Source organism: Pelobates fuscus, chromosome 11 (genome assembly GCF_036172605.1).
Source record: "Pelobates fuscus isolate aPelFus1 chromosome 11, aPelFus1.pri, whole genome shotgun sequence".
Lineage (NCBI taxonomy): Eukaryota > Metazoa > Chordata > Amphibia > Anura > Pelobatidae > Pelobates > Pelobates fuscus.
Window position 1 is genome coordinate 13178583 of NC_086327.1, and position 20349 is coordinate 13198931.

Sequence of the window (20349 nt, forward strand, 5' to 3'; positions counted from 1 at the left end):
TGAGATGGTTACGATATATATACTTTGTTTCCCCAAAAATAAGACTGGGTCTTATATTAATGTCCTATATTAATGTTCCCCCCCCCCCCAAAAAAAAATGCACTGAGGCTTATTTTCAGGGGATTTTTTTTAGGTGAAAACTGGTAGCAAGCATGCGCTACATTCGGGGGAATTTCATTGAATATGGGACAGTTATGGGACAGTTCAATAGTGAATGGAATCCCACGAATCTTATTGGGGTAAAATTCCCCGAATATAGATTAGGAAACAAGCGACTAGCTACTAGGGCTTATTTTTGGGGTAGGGCTTATATTACGAGATTCCCCCGAAAATAATCCAGGTCTTATTTTCGGGGAATTACGGTAGTCTCCCCTATCACCTTTTATACTTGCATGCTGTTTATTAATTCTTGAAAAAAAAAAAAACTGGGAAAAAACTGGATAATTTATCCATCAGTAGTATAAAATAACATTATGAGGAATATTCTCAGTCTTATTTACTAAAGTGAGAATCCCAAGAGAATTCCAATTTAAAGGTCAGGATAACCATACTGAAATCATAGCTGACTTAGAGCAAGTTTACAATTTGGCTTTTTGGGTGTTACATTTTAAAATCCACTTTGAATTCACCTTGAATCCTCACTTTAGTGAATGACCCCGTATAATTATTTTAGTAATACTGCATTTACTGCCAACACGCACACACAACAGAAATATTTAAACTCAATAATAGTGTTCTACTCTAAACAAGGTTGTCTATTACCATATGGATTTCTTCATAACCCTTAGGCCAGGACTCACATTTGGGTGCCCAATCAATGTCTGTGATTAGTAGAGCTATTATATTCATATCTGCCCCTTGCATTTGTCTATAATAAATGATTTACTGTAGCAGCACTGACTCCCCCGAGCAATGAAGACCCCATGGACATAATGAAATTTGTATCTAGGTGTTTTCCTAAATTCATTTAAATGTTAAATACATCACAGAGTGGGTCACTGAGTTAATTTCCATTTTGAAGAGTGGATGGCCGAGTTAAAGGGACACTATAGTGTTAGAAATATAAGTGCGCATAGGCGGCAAAAAGAGCCGCGTTTGATGGACAATCGAGTCTGACTTGGCTCTCAACATGGAAGCACCTCTAGTGCCTGTTGGGAAGGCAGGCAGCCAACACAGCTCCCAACACCAGGGGCTGTCTTTGGAATATTGCTGCCTCAATAATTTGTATTTATATATTTCCGGATGGGAATTATATAAAATTGTTTCCCTGGTGGCTCGGCAGTGTACCACATTGTCTATACCTTCAGCTGGAACAGATCATCATGTCTGTTCCCTCACGGTTCTGGATCACAGTGTTGAGCCAGAGCTCAGCTGAGGGTAATCGCAGCCGGCACTCTGACTCATTAAGTGAGCGCCGGAGTTCTATCAGATTCAATGGCCTGTCAGATTGTGGTCCCACCACACTCGGCCGGTGCTCACTAAGTATGTCAGAGCACCGGCTGCGAATTCTCTTAGCTGCGCTCTGACTCAACATTGTACACTGGAACTGCGAGCTAGAGGAGATTATGGTCAGTACCAGTGGCAGGTGCACAAAATGCCGTACACTACCGCTTCGGTGCTGCAGCCAAGAGATGTCTATTAATGTTCTTAGTTGCGGCGTTGAGACAGTTAAATTAATTCTCGCTAAAGATTTGAGCATGCATAGTAAGGGCTTAGGGCTTTAAAACGCTCACTGATGGACTTATTAGGCCTTCAAGGGAGTTTAGAACATGCTTGGTTGTAGTGAGGCTAAGCTGATTTTATTTTTATTTTATATAAAGATAAATGATCTATAGATGATGTTTTACTCAGACAGTTTTATCACAGGTGTTGATTGGAAACATTTTTGTTCCAGTTTTTTAGGGGAGTGTGTCCATTTATAAGCGTGTTTTACCACGCGTGATAAAATACAAAAAATGACAGTAATTTCATCATCAGTTGTTTTTCTTTCTGCGGGAGGAGAATGATAGTTGCGAAGAGTGAGTTAAATCTGAACACCAAAGTCTCAAATGCACCAAAATTTTCTATTATGTGAATCAAACTTTTTTTTTTCTTTTTAATTTAGAATTTCCCACTCAGAAGATCATCATCTACTTTCATTTGATTCAATCTTTATGAAATAATTTTAGACAGAGAAATGCCTCAGAGAAACAAAAGAAATTTATCCTGATTTTATATGAGGGGCATTCGTGGTTTTATATTCCCTTAAATAAGTGCCTGTTTAAAATGTTCGATTAAACGTGGAATATTAATTAACAGCTGCTCCACTACCCACACATTTCTTAGGTTTCATACCTTGAGCGATTAATAAGTCTTCATTACATTTCGCAGCTGTGTGTATTGCAATCCTAATTTTTATATACAGTATTTTAAATGTACAGGGAAATTATTCTTTTCTTTTTTTTTTTATTCATCTTTTTTTTACATTTAATTTTGTGTGACATATTTAATTTTATATTAATCTCAGTATACTATATCACTATACTATATATTCTACGCTGTATACAGATGGATATGTTTGGGGAAAAGTTTCCAAATGAAAAATAAATTCAAATCTAATGGTTGATGAAGTAGAGTCATCTGTATATGCCACATATATCCCTCAACCTGAGAGGGGATTGAGACATGCCTTTAAGTATTGGTTATGTAATGTCAACACGCATTCAATGTTAAACTGTTTGGCCTCTTTTACAGGTCTACCCGAACGTGAGTTTCAGCACACCACAGCCGACTTACACCACCATTACTATTACTCCCCTTTTTGTATCCGACCAATATATATATATATATATATATATATATATATATATATATATATATATATATATATATATATACGTATATATATATATATATATATATATATATGTATATATATATATATATATATATATATGGAAAAAACAAAATAATAGGTCGCGCTGTACAGAAATAGTACAATTTAAGGATAAAATGAGAGATAAAAAATAAATAAAAATGTACTCACATATAAATATACAATAAAATAAATATAAGGATAAGCGTAATAGTCCCAATATGTAGTGGATTCCAATAGACTGATGGAAACTTGATACTGTAGTCAAATAAAACGCTGGATCTTCTATGGTATAGGCAATCTTGACTCAATGATGACCATGCAAATAGAAAGACAGGGAGACTCCAATAGTGCAGACTGTATTGGCATAAATAAAATAAAATAAAATGGGTGTAGGGGAGGTATTTCACTCACCTATGCAAGAGCATGTACTTGCTCAAGTGTAATCAGCATTCAGTGGCGTTTATCCCCCACTGGCGGGACATAGATGTGGGTAATTCCTCGAAGTAAAGGAAAAATAAAATATAGTGCTCACTGTATATAAAATATAAGAGTAAGGCTTAAAAAATAGAGAACGTACTCACATTTGAATGAGCAGGATATACTGCTCACTATGATGGCGTGGGTGGTATAATCCCCACCTAGGATTCTTTAGACAATAGTCAGCTCCAAAATGACGTGTAACCAGGTTAAGAGAGAAAAAAGTAATATAATATAAAATATAAAGATAAAATAAAAATAAAAGGTATATGGCAAATGTATGGTGAAAAAAGCCAATATTCCTTTATTAGTACAAATATAAAATATATATATAAAATAAGCCAAAACGCGTTTCGCCACACAGGGCTTTATCAACTGGCAATAATATACAATAACCTGATAAAATGAAGCTTATATAGACTTGAAGAATACATGATAGTTTGAATTATGGCGCCAAAATGACGTCATCAGTACAATGAGAGAAATACAGAAATGTTAAAAAGCATAAACATAACTTAAAAATAACAAGAGTATTGATTAATAATAGAATTTTTAACTGGATGCTATAAAAATCAATTAAAAACGAGTGGTTATAATGTTGAAAAAGAGTGAAATAGATGGTCATGTGATCGCGAGCTGCCGCGATCACATGGTACGTCCCAATGATTATTGGGACATGTAGTACGTGTGATGGTGAGCTGGGGAGACCGGAAGGGTAAGGGACACGTGACCGCGATCGCTCGCGGTCACGTGATATAACATGGGACTTAGAGAGGGTGTGACGTCTGGACGGAGGCTGGCTTGTGAGGGCACACCTCCGTCCAATGGTAGCCGGTAGGGAGGTGGGACACGTGATCGCGAACGCGCTTGGTCACGTGTTGTGACACAAGGCATTATGGGAAATGTAGTAGCCAGAGATGCAGCCCTTGATTAAAGTAAAAACGGTCAAAAAAGTATATATTATATCTTAATGGAAAAGAAAAAGAGATATAATATGGTAAGGGAAAAAAATGGAAAAGATATGTATATAAAGGGAAAAAAAGGGGGCTCAATGCTGAATAGCTAAAAAAATTTTGTTGGGAATAAAACCAAAAAGAAAGGAACTATACACATGTAAAAATAAAAGGGGACAAAAAATATAAAAGAGAGAGGAGTATAGGGTACAAATAATAATAATAATGGGTAAAAATAAATAAAAATGAATAGAGTAAAGGAAGGAATGGAACAGGGCAATCTAATATAAAACGAAGGTATCTGATATATATAATAAAAAGGGGAAGGGAGATAATGAGATGAAAATATATATATATATATATATATATGGAAAAAATAACACAAAGATATATTTACTTAATTTAAAGGGGCAGAGGTGATACAAATTGTAATAAAAAATCAATTATTATAAAAAGTTAAAAAGATCAAATTCAGCATTAAGTCCTTTTGGGGAGAGGGTTTTTAATTGAAAAACCCAATACATTTCCCTTTTCCCTAAAACATTTGTGATATCTCCACCTCTCCAAGGAAGGGTAACTTGTTCAATACCAATAGCTTTTAAAAGAGTCGGATCTTTGTTATGATTTATGAAGTGTTTGGAGACTGAGTGATTTTCATAGCCTCTTTTAATGTTACGGCAATGTTCTGCCAGTCTCACTTTCAAACATCTTTTGGTCATGCCCACGTACTGTAATCCACATGGGCATTCCAAGAGGTATATGACCCCTTTTGTGTTACATCCAATAAAGTCTTTTATGGGGTAGGAAATTTTAGTGGCGGTGGAAGAAAAATGGGTGGATTTGGAATTTGTAGTGTTATTTGTAGTTCTACATACAATACATTTATTGCATTTAAAAAACCCTTTAGGCCTAGATAAAAAATGTTCTTTTTGATGTCCATTTACTTTAGTATAGTTTTTGGTCAAGATTGATCTAAAATTAGGGGCTCCTCTGAATATGACATTAGGTCTGTCTGGAACATGGTCTTTTAAAAGGTCATCCTGTTTAAGAATGTGCCAGTGTTTATTTATGATTTTTTTTAAAATGTTATTCTTATTGTTAAAATCTAAAATAATAGGGAGTTGTGGGGGATCTGTTTTTTTAGCCTTATATTTTAGGAGTTCCGTTCTTTCCTTCTCTTTTACCACCTCCAAGGCTCTATTTAGTTTTTCAGCTTTGTAGTTTTTTTCTAAAAACATGTCTTTTAGTGAAGTAGATTGGATGTTAAAGTCAGCTGTTGAAGAGCAATTTTGGTGGAGGCGAAGAAATTGGCTTTTTGGGATGCCATCCAACCAAGGTTTATGGTGACAACTAGTTTGGTCTATAATTGTGTTTGTGCAGACCTCTTTAAAAAAAGTTTTGGTATGAATGCGACCGTCTTGAATAAAAATGTTCAAATCTAAAAAGTTGACTGACACATTGCTAGATTCTGATGTTAAAACAATCCCCCTGTCATTAATATTTAAATGGTCTAAAAACAATTTCAAGGATGTATCGGTACCTTGCCAAATAAAAAACAGATCGTCTATATAACGAAAGTAGGAAACCAGGTTTGCCCGCCAGTCATGGTCACCCCAGACAGCTGAGGATTCCCAGTCTGCCATGAAGATATATATTATTTTTTTTCAAATTCAAAGTTTATACACTTATATATATGAGAATGTTACAATTTGACAATCTATCTTATGCAGTGTTAACTTTTATTAATAGATTCTGATAGGAGCAGAAAGGGCCCCTCTGACACACTCACCCACACATACACAGAGATATAAACCCAAAGGCACATTCACATACGCAGACATATGTAAACACAGTCATGTTCTCTCAGACACACAGATTTCCCCAACTGAATCACTGTCAGGGTACCTGTGGTCTCTACCTCCGAAAGAGGTAGAGACTTAGCTGTTCCTCCATCCAGACGGCCTGATGGCTCCCTTCCCCGCGGTCTATCCGGTCATGCTAGGCCGGCCGCGAGGGAGTGACTGCCTTTTACAGCATCTAGGCAGGAAGTAGTCATCAGGACACTCCCCCGGAACAACCTGTCAGTCAATGGCTGCAGGACCAATCAGGACGCCTTGGAGGCGTGGTTACTGCTCTGAACAGGGTATTTAACAGAGCTTCTTTCATTAGCTCATTGCCCTGTCGTGGTTCTAGCTTGTTCTAGTCACTCAGTGCTTGTGTATTCTATTATCCCTTTTGGTTTTGACCCGGCTTGTTTACCTTACTCTGCTTATCTCTGTTACCCTTGATTCGGCTTGTCTCTCGCTTACCTGTCTTCTGTTACCCTCGACCTCGGCTTGTCTTTGACCATTCTATACTGTACTACTTACGTTAGTCCGGCCATTCTAAGGTCCGGTATACGTATCTGGCTACTGTTTGTACTCTGCGTGTTGGATCCCTGTCCCGATCCTGACATTACGACAGGGCCAATGGATCCTGCAAGTACAAACAGTCAGCTGGCTGCTCCTGATCCTAGGTTTGAAGCCATGGATCACAGAATGGATCAGATGGCGCTTGCGCTACAGGCTCTATTAGCTTGTGCCAATAACCCACCAGAGGAGATACGTAATACCCCTGTTTCTCCTGTCTGTTCAGGTCTAGAGGTAACCACAGTGGGTGCTTCTTCTCGCATTACCCCCCCAGTACGCTATGGTGGGGCTCCTGAGAAGTGTCGTGGTTTTTTAAACCAAATTAGTATCCACTTTGAATTGCAACCTCGCTCTTATCCTACAGATAGGGCAAAAGTAGGATTTATTATCACCCTACTCATTGAGAAAGCTCTGAGATGGGCCAACCCACTATGGGAGAACGATAACCCATTAGTTTATAACTATAACGCATTTGTAGCTGCTTTTAGAAGAACATTTGACCCTCCAGGTAGAAAGGTTAATGCAGCCAGATTACTGTTGCGCCTGAGACAGGAGAACCGAACACTTGTGGATTATGCACTAGAGTTCAGGTCTCTGGCGGCAGAAATCAAGTGGAATGAGCAGGCGTATATGGATGTATTTTTGAATGGCCTATCTGATGTAATCCTTGATGAGGTTGCTACCAGAGAACTCCCTGTGAATTTAGAGGATTTAATTTCGTTCATCTCTCGTATAGATGAACGTCTAAGAGAGAGACAGAACACTCGAGAGAGGAACCAGAGACCTTCTTTTAGGTTAGCTCCTGCTTTTTCAAGTCCTGACTCCACGATATCTTTGCTTACTGAACCTATGCAGATAGGGTATACCCGCCTCTCTGAGGAGGAAAGACAACACAGGAGAAGAGAGGGTTTGTGTATGTATTGTGGAGCCAAGGGTCATTTACTCTCGAACTGTTCTAACCGCCCGGGAAACGCTCGCACCTAAGTCCCTCTAGAGGACAGGCCTTGGGTGTTTCTATTTTGTCCTCTACTCCTAATTATAAGGATCACAGGCTTCTGCTACCAGTTTCCTTAACTTGGGGGAAGGAAGTAGTAAGGGCTATGGCATTGATAGATTCCGGTGCTGCTGAGAATTTTATCGACCAAGCCTTTGCTAGTAAGAACAATTTTCCATCCCAGCTAAGGGAGACACCTTTGGCCGTTGAGGCCATAGATGGTAGACCACTACTAGACCCTGTTATCTTTCGTGAGACCGTACCCATTGATTTAAATGTTGGTATCCTACACGTGGAGAATTTATCTCTTCTGCTCATTTCGTCTCCTTCCGTTCCCATAGTTCTGGGGTACCCATGGTTGAAAAAACATAACCCTATTATCGATTGGGAGTTAGGAGAGATACTCTCGTGGGGCCAGGGCTGCCAGGATCGGTGTTTGTGCAAGGTTTCTCCATTAGCTAATATTAACATACCGGAGAATCCTACTCAGTCCACAGAAAGACAAATACCAGACCTTTACCTAGACTTAAGCGCAGTGTTTGACAAGAAGAATGCCGATTCTTTGCCTCCACACAGGTCATTTGACTGTAAGATTAAGCTGCTACCCGGCACTATGCCTCCGAGGGGCCATGTATATCCTTTGTCTGTTCAGGAAAACTCGGTTCTAGAGGAGTATATTCGGGAGAATTTAGAAAAGGGATTCATCAGGAGGTCTTCTTCACCGGCCGGGGCTGGGTTCTTTTTCATTAAGAAGAAGGATGGCACGCTGAGACCTTGTATCGATTACCGAGGCTTGAATAAAATAACTGTCAGAAATGCCTATCCTATCCCACTGATTACCGAGTTATTTGATCGTCTTAAGGGCTCCAAAATCTTCACCAAGTTAGATCTCAGAGGGGCTTACAATTTGGTGAGAATCCAGCAAGGTCACGAGTGGATGACGGCATTCAATACCCGGTATGGCCATTACGAATACACTGTTATGCCATTTGGACTATGCAATGCTCCTGCAGTATTTCAAGATTTGATTAATGAGGTACTTAGGGAGTTTCAGCATGATTGTGTTATTGTTTACCTGGACGACATACTAATACACTCTAAGGAGATTGAGACTCACCATAGACAGGTCAGAAAGGTATTACACAAGCTGCTGCAACATGGTCTATATTGCAAATTGGAAAAGTGCAGTTTTGATCAGTCTCAGGTAGACTTTCTTGGATACGTGATTTCTGGGGAGGGTTTTAAAATGGATCCTGTAAAACTCCAATCTATTTTAGACTGGCCCTTGCCCAAAGGACTCAAGGCTATCCAAAGGTTTATTGGTTTTTCCAACTACTATAGGCGCTTCATTAAAGGATACTCCTCTATCATTGCGCCTATTACCAATATGACCAAACAAGGGGCTGATACTAAGTTCTGGTCTAAGGAAGCTCTTGGTGCTTTCAAGACTCTCAAGGAACTTTTTGCCTCGGCTCCCATTCTAGTCCATCCTGATACGACTCTGCCTTTCTTGCTCGAGGTCGATGCCTCTGAGACAGCAGTTGGGGCTGTTCTGTCTCAAAGGTTAGGGGTGGATAAACCGTTACACCCTTGTGGTTTTTTCTCTAAGAAATTTTCTGGGCCTGAGAGCAGATATGACATCGGGGAAAGGGAACTGTTAGCAGTCATTAAAGCCTTAAAGGAGTGGAGACATTTGTTGGAGGGGACCCTACACCCTATTACGATTTTGACGGACCACAAAAACTTGTCCTATATTGGGGAGGCTAAGCGCTTATCCTCTAGACAAGCTCGTTGGTCCTTATTCCTGACTCACTTCAATTATGTACTGACTTACAGACCTGGTTCTAAAAACTCTAAAGCCGATGCATTATCTCGCCAATATGAACCTTCTACTGTACCTGAACCAGTTCTTTCTTCTATAGTTCCGAAATGCAATATCATTGCTAATACGAATCTCAGGATTCATTCTCCATTACTGGGCGAGATCATTAAGTTGCAACATCTAGCACCTAAACAGACTCCTGCGGGCCGTCATTTCGTTCCTCCTGCTCTTCAACTGGAACTTTTACAGTGTTTACATAATAGCAAGATGGCGGGACATCCTGGTATTCGCAAAACTTACGCGTTGATCTCTAAGGACTTCTGGTGGCCTGCTTTACGGAGGGATATTGAGGAGTTCATCGCTGCATGTGAAGTTTGTACTAAAACCAAACAACCCCATACGCTTCCATGTGGATTCCTGCACCCCTTGGAGGTTCCAGAAAAACCATGGTCCTGTTTGGCCATGGACTTCATTGTCGATCTACCTATCTCTAAAAGACAGACTGTTATCCTCACCGTGGTTGACAGGTTTACTAAGATGGCACACTTCATTCCCCTGCCTAAACTCCCGTCTTCTCCCGAATTGGCAGAGATATTCGCTAAGGAGATTTTTCGCCTACATGGGATACCCTCTCAAATTGTATCGGACAGAGGCTCCCAATTTGTTTCCCGCTTTTGGAGGTCCTTCTGCTCTCAACTTGGTATTAAATTAAACTTTTCTTCTGCCTATCATCCTCAGTCTAACGGAGCTGCTGAACGTACCAACCAGAAAATCGAACAATATTTACGATGCTTTGTTTCTGAACACCAGGATGATTGGGTCGGGTTGATTCCTTGGGCGGAGTTTGCACACAACAATCTCGTTTGCGATTCTACTCATTCAAGCCCCTTCTTCATGAATTATGGTTTTCATCCGTCTATTCTTCCTTCGGATTCCCCTTCCCAGGGGGTGCCGTCGGTTGATGTTCATGTTGCCAATTTGAGGAAGTTGTGGGATCAAACTCGACAAATCCTTGTGCACAACTCTATGTTGGTCAAGAAACACGCTGATAAACGTAGAAGGGCGGCTCCGGTCTTTGTTCCAGGTGATAGGGTATGGCTGAGCACGAGGAACATCCGTTTAAAAGTGCCCTCCATGAAGTTCGCTCCTCGTTATATTGGACCCTACAGGGTGCTGACCCGTATCAATCCAGTTGCGTATCGTTTAGCTCTTCCTAATACCTTACGCATCCCGAACTCGTTTCACGTTTCATTGCTGAAACCACTCATATGTAACAGATTTTCCTCCACAATAGCCCCTCCTCGCCCCGTTCAGGTGGAGGGTCAGGAGGAGTATGAGGTTAACTCTATTATTGATTCTCGAATCTCCCGGGGGAGAGTACAATATCTGGTTGATTGGAAGGGATATGGTCCTGAGGAGAGGAGTTGGGTACCTCAGGAGGATGTTCATGCTCCCCGTCTCCGCAGGGCGTATCACTCTCGCTTCCCATCTCGTCCCGGTTCATTCCGCCCGGTGGGCGTATCTGAGAGGGGGGGTACTGTCAGGGTACCTGTGGTCTCTACCTCCGAAAGAGGTAGAGACTTAGCTGTTCCTCCATCCAGACGGCCTGATGGCTCCCTTCCCCGCGGTCTATCCGGTCATGCTAGGCCGGCCGCGAGGGAGTGACTGCCTTTTACAGCATCTAGGCAGGAAGTAGTCATCAGGACACTCCCCCGGAACAACCTGTCAGTCAATGGCTGCAGGACCAATCAGGACGCCTTGGAGGCGTGGTTACTGCTCTGAACAGGGTATTTAACAGAGCTTCTTTCATTAGCTCATTGCCCTGTCGTGGTTCTAGCTTGTTCTAGTCACTCAGTGCTTGTGTATTCTATTATCCCTTTTGGTTTTGACCCGGCTTGTTTACCTTACTCTGCTTATCTCTGTTACCCTTGATTCGGCTTGTCTCTCGCTTACCTGTCTTCTGTTACCCTCGACCTCGGCTTGTCTTTGACCATTCTATACTGTACTACTTACGTTAGTCCGGCCATTCTAAGGTCCGGTATACGTATCTGGCTACTGTTTGTACTCTGCGTGTTGGATCCCTGTCCCGATCCTGACAATCACATAGCACCGTCAGGTCACACATGGGCCCTACCGCTCGCCTGGCCTGACCAGTGTAATTATTGTAATGATTAGTATATGTGGGAGCACACAACCCAATACAGATAAATATAATATTGAATAGTTGCAAAAAATTGAGAAAACCACTTTCCCTGGTGGTCAAAATTGTGAACTACGACATAGAGAAAGATCTGTCGCCATTTTGATGACTTTGGGATTAACAATCATTAACGGTTTAACTCCTTGAGGTAAGACAGTGCCCGGGACCTCCTCACACCATAACAACTTCATCGTGATTAAGTTGTATGGTGCTTGGAGTGCCCCATTAAGCCTTCAATCATGTCTTTGGTATTTTAATATATAAAAAAAAATACAAAAGAATGTCAACTTTATCCACACAACTGCCACCAGGTTATACAGCTTGGCTCTTGGTAATAGGAAGAGGTAATTTCTACATTATTAGTGTATTTGCAGAGAGGAAGGGCTATGCTGTCTTTAGCAAATCACTACAAAATGGTTTGATTGAAAACGTTGACATCGCGCAAAGAGTCATTGTACCATAACTACTACAATGAGCTGTAATAATACACTGGACCTTACTCGATATGGTGCTTCATGTATCTCCTTAAAGAAAAGTGATGAATCTTATAGTGGCCATTTGGAACATGTCTCAAAAAACCCCAAAACAATCTTCTCTCGAAAAATACGATTTCGGTTTAACTATTTTTTCTCTGGTGTGCAACGTCTAAGAAAAGTGCAAACACTAGTTTTTTTCAGCTTATTTTCTTCAGATTTTTTTCACAAAATAGACAGATTACTAGTGAAAAGCAAGGATGCCGTCCACAGATCACTAGCAAAAAAGCTTTTGCAAAACTGGTGTAAATTCAAGACCCAGTCTCGTACATCTCAGAGATTTGAGACTGTGATACCTATATCGTCGTGGAGACATTGTGGCAGTCTGATTTCCAAGTGTATTTACTAAATTGAGAATTCAAAGTGAATTTGAAATGGATTTCAAATATTAGACCAAAGTGGCTAAATTTGAAGCATAGCTGACTTGAAGAAATGTTTTTGTTTTAAAAAAAAGCTATTCACTTTGTATTCTCATTTTTGTAAATAACCCTGCTAGTGCTCATTCTCTCTTTCTTTACTGAATGCACTATGTAGCGTATGCTCTTTACCACCTAATTCATTTTTATATTTATGTGGTGATTTTGGTAAGCCTGTGATTGGACAGTCACAGAAAGACTGGGCGGGGTTAGAATGGGAGGGCTTGTAAAGTTTGCAGACAAGAGATCTACAGTAGAGATGTCCCGAACAGTTCGCCGGGAACTATTCGCCAGCAAACATAGCTTGTTCGTGGTCGCCGCGGCGGGCGAACATATGCGATGTTTGGTCCGCCCCCTATTCGTCATGGAGGTGGGAGGGTCTGCTAGGGAGGGTCTGCTGCTGATTGGCTGGAATGTGTCTGCTGACTGTGAGGCACAGGGTCAAAGTTTACTCAATGATGACGAATAGGGGGCGGACCGAACATCGCATATGTTCGCCCGCCGCGGCGACCGCGAACAAGCTATGTTCGCCAGCGAAAAGTTCCCGGCGAACTGTTCGGGACATCTCTAATCTACAGGTTTTACAAGCTGTTGTTAAATAAACCCCCAATAAAACAGCGTAATCAAGTGTATGCATGTTGTCATATCTACTAAATAGTGTTTGCTTATTTTTTACATTTTTAAAATGTAAAAAAAAAATGTTTTATTTGGGAAGAGGAGTGTCATTTTAAACTGCATGTACTTCATGTGAGTAAATCCCGCGAAATTCTATGTAGCATGTGAAATCCGTATTACATTTAAAAGGTATTAAAAAAAGCATGCAAAATCACGAGGACTGCAAAATCTGCAATGTGTGCTACTTTATTCTGATAGTGTTTAGTACATGAAGAGGGAATCTGAATTGAACACACAGAAACATATTCCTTATATTCTTCAATAAGTAAAAATATTTTAAAAAACGTTTTGCATCCAAATCACATATCAGCGATTGAGCAATCAGCCTACAATACTCCATCTAGGTAATGGATTGCCTGTAATAGAACTTAATATTTTCCATCTGCCAACACCTGTTTCTGTTCAGTGGTAAATGATAGACAATTTCAGCTCCGGATCACCTGCTAATACAGAGAAAATATTAAACTATTATATAGTTGGAGCATTATTTAACCCTTTCTCAACGTCATGCCTTCCTACAAAAGGAGGGCTTTAATGGCTTTAGGGTGGCATAGCACGCACTAACAATCGGGCACTCCGTGCAGTCAGCATTCTCACCCCCTCGCCAGATTGGACACGAGGCAGTCACTGAACAGAAATGTGAGAGGTTTATGGTGAATTAAATGTATAATGACAATGATATAATTAGTGAAACGGCAGTTTTTGCGTAAAATAAATAAATAAATGAAAAAATATAGGCATTTACTTTGGCCAGGGACTGTAACTAAGTGGCTACTAAAAAAGACTGGACATACCCCATGTTTAATACCGTGGGTTTTCTCCTTTCACAAATGGTTTGCCACGATGGGGGTAATTCTCATCGCTGCTATACAGTCTCAAAGGCAACATAGGCCCAGCAAACAAGCTAGCAAATTTGAAGTGTAAAAACTGAAAAGGGGAGAGCCCTACATATTTCTTAATTTATTTTCACACTCTTTTTAGATTTTATTAATTTAAACTTATTTTTAATATTTAAATATTTGTTGTGAAATAAAAGCCCCATTTCCCCATAAACAAGATTATATATAATAAGTGTGGGTGCACCTAATATGAAAGAGGTAAATTATGTTTGAACGGACATTTAGCTCAAATTCCAGGTTTATGTTTTGGTTCAGAAGAACTTTGACAACTGCCTCCGTCTTTAAGGGGTTAAGTTATCTAAATATTTAAGACATTTAGTTTCGACAATTATGTTTCCTTTTTATCACTTGGACACTGAATCGGATTACAATGAAGAACACAGGACCTTAGCTTTAGTATGTGATTAACATTATTGCAATATCGTATGCATTTTGTAAGCAATTAAGTAATAACATTCAATCAAGTAAGAAACTCCATGTTGTTTTTACCTATCTTCATGCCTCCCAACACTTCCACCTGAGTAGAATAGTCACAATTACAGGGCCCTGTCCTGCCATCCCGTTTTAGTTCCCTAATGTCCCGCATCTGTGCAGCACAGTGAGAAGAGCTTTGCTGTGCAGAGTCCTAGGACCATGTAGGGAACACTCCATTCATGGTCCTGAAGGCTACAGGCCTAGAAAAGGGAAAGGTCTGCCAATTATGAGCGTCACTAGTGATGCCGGATGCATGGTGATGCCCCCTGAGAGCCATGTCCCAATTCCCCTGTCCCCATTGTTGGGAAATATGCTATGTCCCTCAATATCCTCTCACACTTTGCACGTCTTAGTATCATATGCCTTCTGTATCGCTTGCAACGAATACTTTCATATTGTGTATGAATATACATTATTCACTCTTAGTGTTAAACATCCCACCCCCGTCTTCTACCTCCCTCCCCCTCTGCTTTCCTACAACAAAACCTGTTTGTGGATTCTCAACTTCCTTTGCATTCCTTCTTTCATACTGCAATCCGATTTCCCTTAGAAAACAATTCCAAATTGTTGCTACCACTGACTCTATAATTCCCCCTCGCTTTGTCTTTCCTATTGCATGTTCCTTTAGCTGCATCTAATCCTAACTATTTAACTGCCTCGCAAGCTACTCAGTATTTACATATGTTCACAGTACTTTGGTCTTCAAGTTCAAACACCCTCTGCGACCTCATGGCCCTACTCCCCTTTAGATTGTAAGCTCACAAGTAATCTTTTTAAGCACTTTGTATTGTAATGGCTAGATTGTAAGCTCTTGGACATTACTCTCTGTTCCTTTTGTATCAATTTGTGTGTGTTTTTTCCCCTTTATTCTGTATAATTAGCAATGCTCTGTTTTCACAAATTGTCCAGTTCTGTCAATCAAAGACCTCTTGATACCTTTTGATTGGTCTGTGTATTTTTGTACAGCACTGCGGCGTTTTATGAATGCCGATAATTATGATAATAATAATAATAATAATAATAATAATAATAATAAAATAATACATTTACATTTGCAATATATTTACAATTTATTTTCTGCCATAAAGTTATGTAAGAATTTAAAGAAATATTTCAATTCTTTGTTTTTGAAGTGTATCAATACATCTTGGATATTGAACAATATATTAATCAATAAAGAAAGTAAAATCTAGAAGGTACAACGATAGACTGCGCATTATTTTTAAATACAACAAGAGGAGCACCGTATGCAAAGAAGTCATAATCAGAGAACGAGCAGTGTGGCATAAGATTTGCACTGGGTGCATAGTCAGCAAAAAATATTTTCAACGGGATAAACAAGCATATCGGGTCACTGGTGTGTGGCCCGGAGAAGATGGAGTCATGTGGCTTTGAATCAGATATAAGCATTAATCTCCAGCTAGCCAATTCCCATCCGAGTCATGGCACAGTCCCATTCAATATTAAGGAGCCAAAAAAGCTCTGTCCCGTATATAATATATTATCTGGTAAGACAAGGGTAACTGGACTGGTGTGCTTGCTGCTTAAATAACTGCAAGGATCTGACTGCCCTCAATTAACTCGAGTAAGTGTAATAGAAACATAGAATGTGATGGCAGATAAGAACCATTCGGCCCATCTAGTCTGCCCAATTTTCTAAATACTTTCATTAGTCCCTGGCCTTATCTTATAGTTAGGATAGCCTGATGCCTATCCCACGCATGCTTAAACTCCTTTACTGTGTTAAATAGTTCAAACTAAGCATCCTTCATTTAAAGCAAGAACCAGCCAATGGAGAATGCAGGCATCGATCCTGCTACCTCTCATATATAAAGCGAGCAAGCTACCATTTGAGCTAAGCCCCCACGTTTTTTAGACAAGAGAGGATGGGAGCTTAAAGATGTTTCCTTGGAGTTTGAGAATTTTTTGAAAAACGCTATTCTCGCCTAAATATTTCACTTGATTCAATTTATCTTCTGTTTAATAAATCCCTCAGTGGAACAATATGAAGAAATATCAATACCATACCCTTATAAAGAAAGATGTGCAACACTGGAGATGCCGGGGATTGAACCCAGGGCCTCATACATGTGAAGCATGTGCTCTACCACTGAGCTACATCCCCAACACATGAAGTTTTGGTTCAGCTCGCGTCTTCACCTGTAGGCATGATCTTCGCAGCTTCTTAGAGTGGTAGACTCTCTGACTCCCCACTCTAAGAAGCTTAGAGTGGCCTCATATTATGCTCAGAGTGAGCCTCTGGCTCGTTTGGCACAGGAGGAGAAGGGTGGTTTGTCGACGACTGATCTTATTCCAGTATTCTTCAAAAATCCTACCTAACCTGGTCAGAATTTTTAAGACTGCTCGCATCCACTATCGATGAGGTAGGGAATGTCTGCCATAGTATAGGAGGGCCCTGTCCTATGGCTTAGATAAGCAAGCATATCTCGGGGCATGACAGCACCAGAGATAGGTGCTGGGATTATGCTCACCCATCAACTGCATTGATCAGAGAATCCACGGGCAGAGGGATCGTCCGCCTCCCTTTTTCCCACATGTAGTAAGCTGCAACTCTTGAACCATCGAACACAAGCAGAATTGCTTCAAGCTTACTTAAAAGTGATGTGAGTGCTGCAAATAATAAATAGTCGACTTTGGCCGAATTAATTAATAAAATTAGCTCTTTCGGGATGCCAGCTCTTCAGCTAGGCTCCACCCCTTAAATAAATATTTATGTTTTTAAACATTATTACCATAATATATTTGTCATATGGAATATTTACCATATGTTTTTTTTTTTTAATTATTATTTTATTTGCTAAATTATATAATTATTCCAGGTATTGTATTGCTATTATGTGATGTAGTTATTTAGAATGTTGAACATGATATATTTATTGTGGTGGAATTAAGCCAGCATATATCTCCATAGTGTACAATCTTACTGTAAAATATAAAATGTACACAAATGCAAAACAGGTCAATAAACTGTATAATTAGGAACATTGGGTCAGCATATTGCAAAAGAAAAAAAAAAGAGATTAAATGTTAACGGAAATCGGTGAGATGTTCAAATGAGAACAAAAGGTATTAGGAAATCTTACAAATAGAATACTAGCCAAGTGATTAAAGTGGTGGAAGATTAAAGAACACATCTACTTTAGAAGTATGCATTTCCCTAGTAAATGACTAAGTAAATTCCTATACATTATAAATCCAATGACTACCTCTGTAATTTGAGGTTGTGTAGACTGTCTTTGTGAATGTCACATACAGATGCTAATGTTTCTAATCTTTGGCTTCATTGAGTGTCCCTAGACAGTGAACTACAATGACTCTTAGCTTACCAACACTGACAGTATGACATCACTTTTATCCAATGTAAATTCGATCAATTTATCTACAGAATCTGAAGGGACACTCCAGGCTCCCACACACGTTAGGTGCACTGTGTAGGTTAGGTTACAGTTAGTTATACTGGGTGGGTTTATATTAATAAAGGGACACTCCAGGCTCCCACACACGTTAGGTGCACTGTGTAGGTTAGGTTACAGTTAGTTATACTGGGTGGGTTTATATTAATAAAGGGACACTCCAGGCTCCCACACACGTTAGGTGCACTGTGTAGGTTAGGTTACAGTTAGTTATACTGGGTGGGTTTATATTAATAAAGGGACACTCCAGGCTCCCACACACGTTAGGTGCACTGTGTAGGTTAGGTTACAGTTAGTTATACTGGGTGGGTTTATATTATTAAAGAGACACTCCAGGCTCCCACACACGTTAGATGCACTGTGTAGGTTAGGTTACAGTTAGTTATACTGGGTGGGTTTATATTATTAAAGAGACACTCCAGGCTCCCACACACGTTAGATGCACTGTGTAGGTTAGGTTACAGTTAGTTATACTGGGTGGGTTTATATTAATAAAGGGACACTCCAGGCTCCCACACACGTTAGATGCACTGTGTAGGTTAGGTTACAGTTAGTTATACTGGGTAGGTTTATATTATTAAAGGGACACTCCAGGCTCCCACACATGTTAGGTGCACTGTGTAGGTTAGGTTACAGTTAGTTATACTGTGTGGGTTTATATTATTAAAGGGACACTCCAGGCTCCCACACATGTTAGGTGCACTGTGTAGCTTAGGTTACAGTTAGTTATACTGTGTGGGTTTATATTATTAAAGGGACACTCCAGGCTCCCACACACGTTAGGTGCACTGTTTAGGTTAGGTTACAGTTAGTTATACTTGGGTGGGTTTATATTATTAAAGGGACTCTCCAGGCTCCCACACACGTAAGATGCACTGTGTAGGTTAGGTTACAGTTAGTTATACTGGGTGGGTTTATATTATTAAAGGGACACTCCAGGCTCCCACACACGTTAGATGCACTGTGTAGGTTAGGTTACAGTTATACTGGGTGGGTTTATATTATTAAAGGGACACTATAGCTCCCACATACGTTAGATGCACTGTGTAGGTTAGGTTACAGTTATACTGGGTGGGTTTATATTATTAAAGGGACACTCTATTGGTGAGCTCTAGGTAATGATTTGATGTCCTTGTAAAACTCTCTAAATACCAGTTAGTCACCAAGAGGTCCATAGCTATTCCAATTCTAACATTTCTGAAGGCAAAGCCTTTTACTGGACCATTATTTAGAATCATATGTATATTTTTTTAAGTTATAAGAGGGTGTATTTAAAGTGTAAGAAGTAATATGTATAATTGCATGTATGTATATAACATGTAGTAGTGAAGCTTTGGGATTGCATGTATGTATTAAAAGTGTAGAAGTAAATATTTAGAATGTGTATTTATAGAAGAGTAGGAGTGGATATTTCAAATGGTATGTGTGCATGAAAAGTCTAAAAGTGCATATTTAGAATGTTGTGTGTATGGAAAGTGTAAGGGTGAATATTTAGAATGGTGTGTGTATATGGGAAGTGTAGGAGTGAATATTTAGAAAGGTATGTGTGTATGGAAAGTGTAGGAGTGAATATTTAGAATGGTATTTGGGTATGGAAAGTGTAGGAGTTAATTTTTAGAATGGTGTGTGTATATGGAAAGTGTAGGAGTGAATATTTAGAAAGATATGTGTGTATGGAAAGTGTAGGAGTGAATATTTAGAATGGTATTTGGGTATGGAAAGTGTAGGAGTGAATTTTTAGAATGGTGTGTGTATATGAAAAGTGAAGGAGTGAATATTAAGAATGGTATGCATGCATGAAAAGTGTAGGAGTGAATATTTAGAAAGGTATGTGTGTATGGAAAGTGTAGGAGTAAATATTTAGAATGGTATGTGTGTATGAAGTGTAGGAGTAAATATTTAGAATGGTATATGTGTATGGAAAGTGTAGGAGTGAATATTTAGAAAGGTGTGAGGAGTGAATATTTAGAATGTTATGTGTGTATGGAAAGTGTAGGAGTGAATAACAAGAATGGTATGCTTGTATGGAAAGTTTAGTAGTAAATATTTAGAATGATATGTGTATATGGAACATGTAGAAGAGTAATGGTGTGTGTCTTTGACTGTATATTTAACAGATTTGTATGTTTAATATTAACATCATTTCACATATGGACATCGAGCCATTGGTGGGTTAGGAGCTGGGTATTCCTGACATGTTTTACCTG

At 39.5% G+C, this 20349-nt stretch overlaps 1 protein-coding gene and 1 non-coding gene across 4 annotated transcripts in view; one reads left to right on the plus strand and one right to left on the minus strand.

The window, feature by feature from the left end:
- LRRC4B (leucine rich repeat containing 4B) overlaps positions 1-20349 on the plus strand; it is a 316729-nt gene that overhangs the window by 102798 nt on the left and 193582 nt on the right. The gene's annotated exons all lie outside the window — the stretch shown is intronic.
- TRNAV-CAC (transfer RNA valine (anticodon CAC)) lies at positions 16762-16833 on the minus strand. The gene has a single exon. It is a non-coding gene; the product is annotated as a tRNA-Val (tRNA).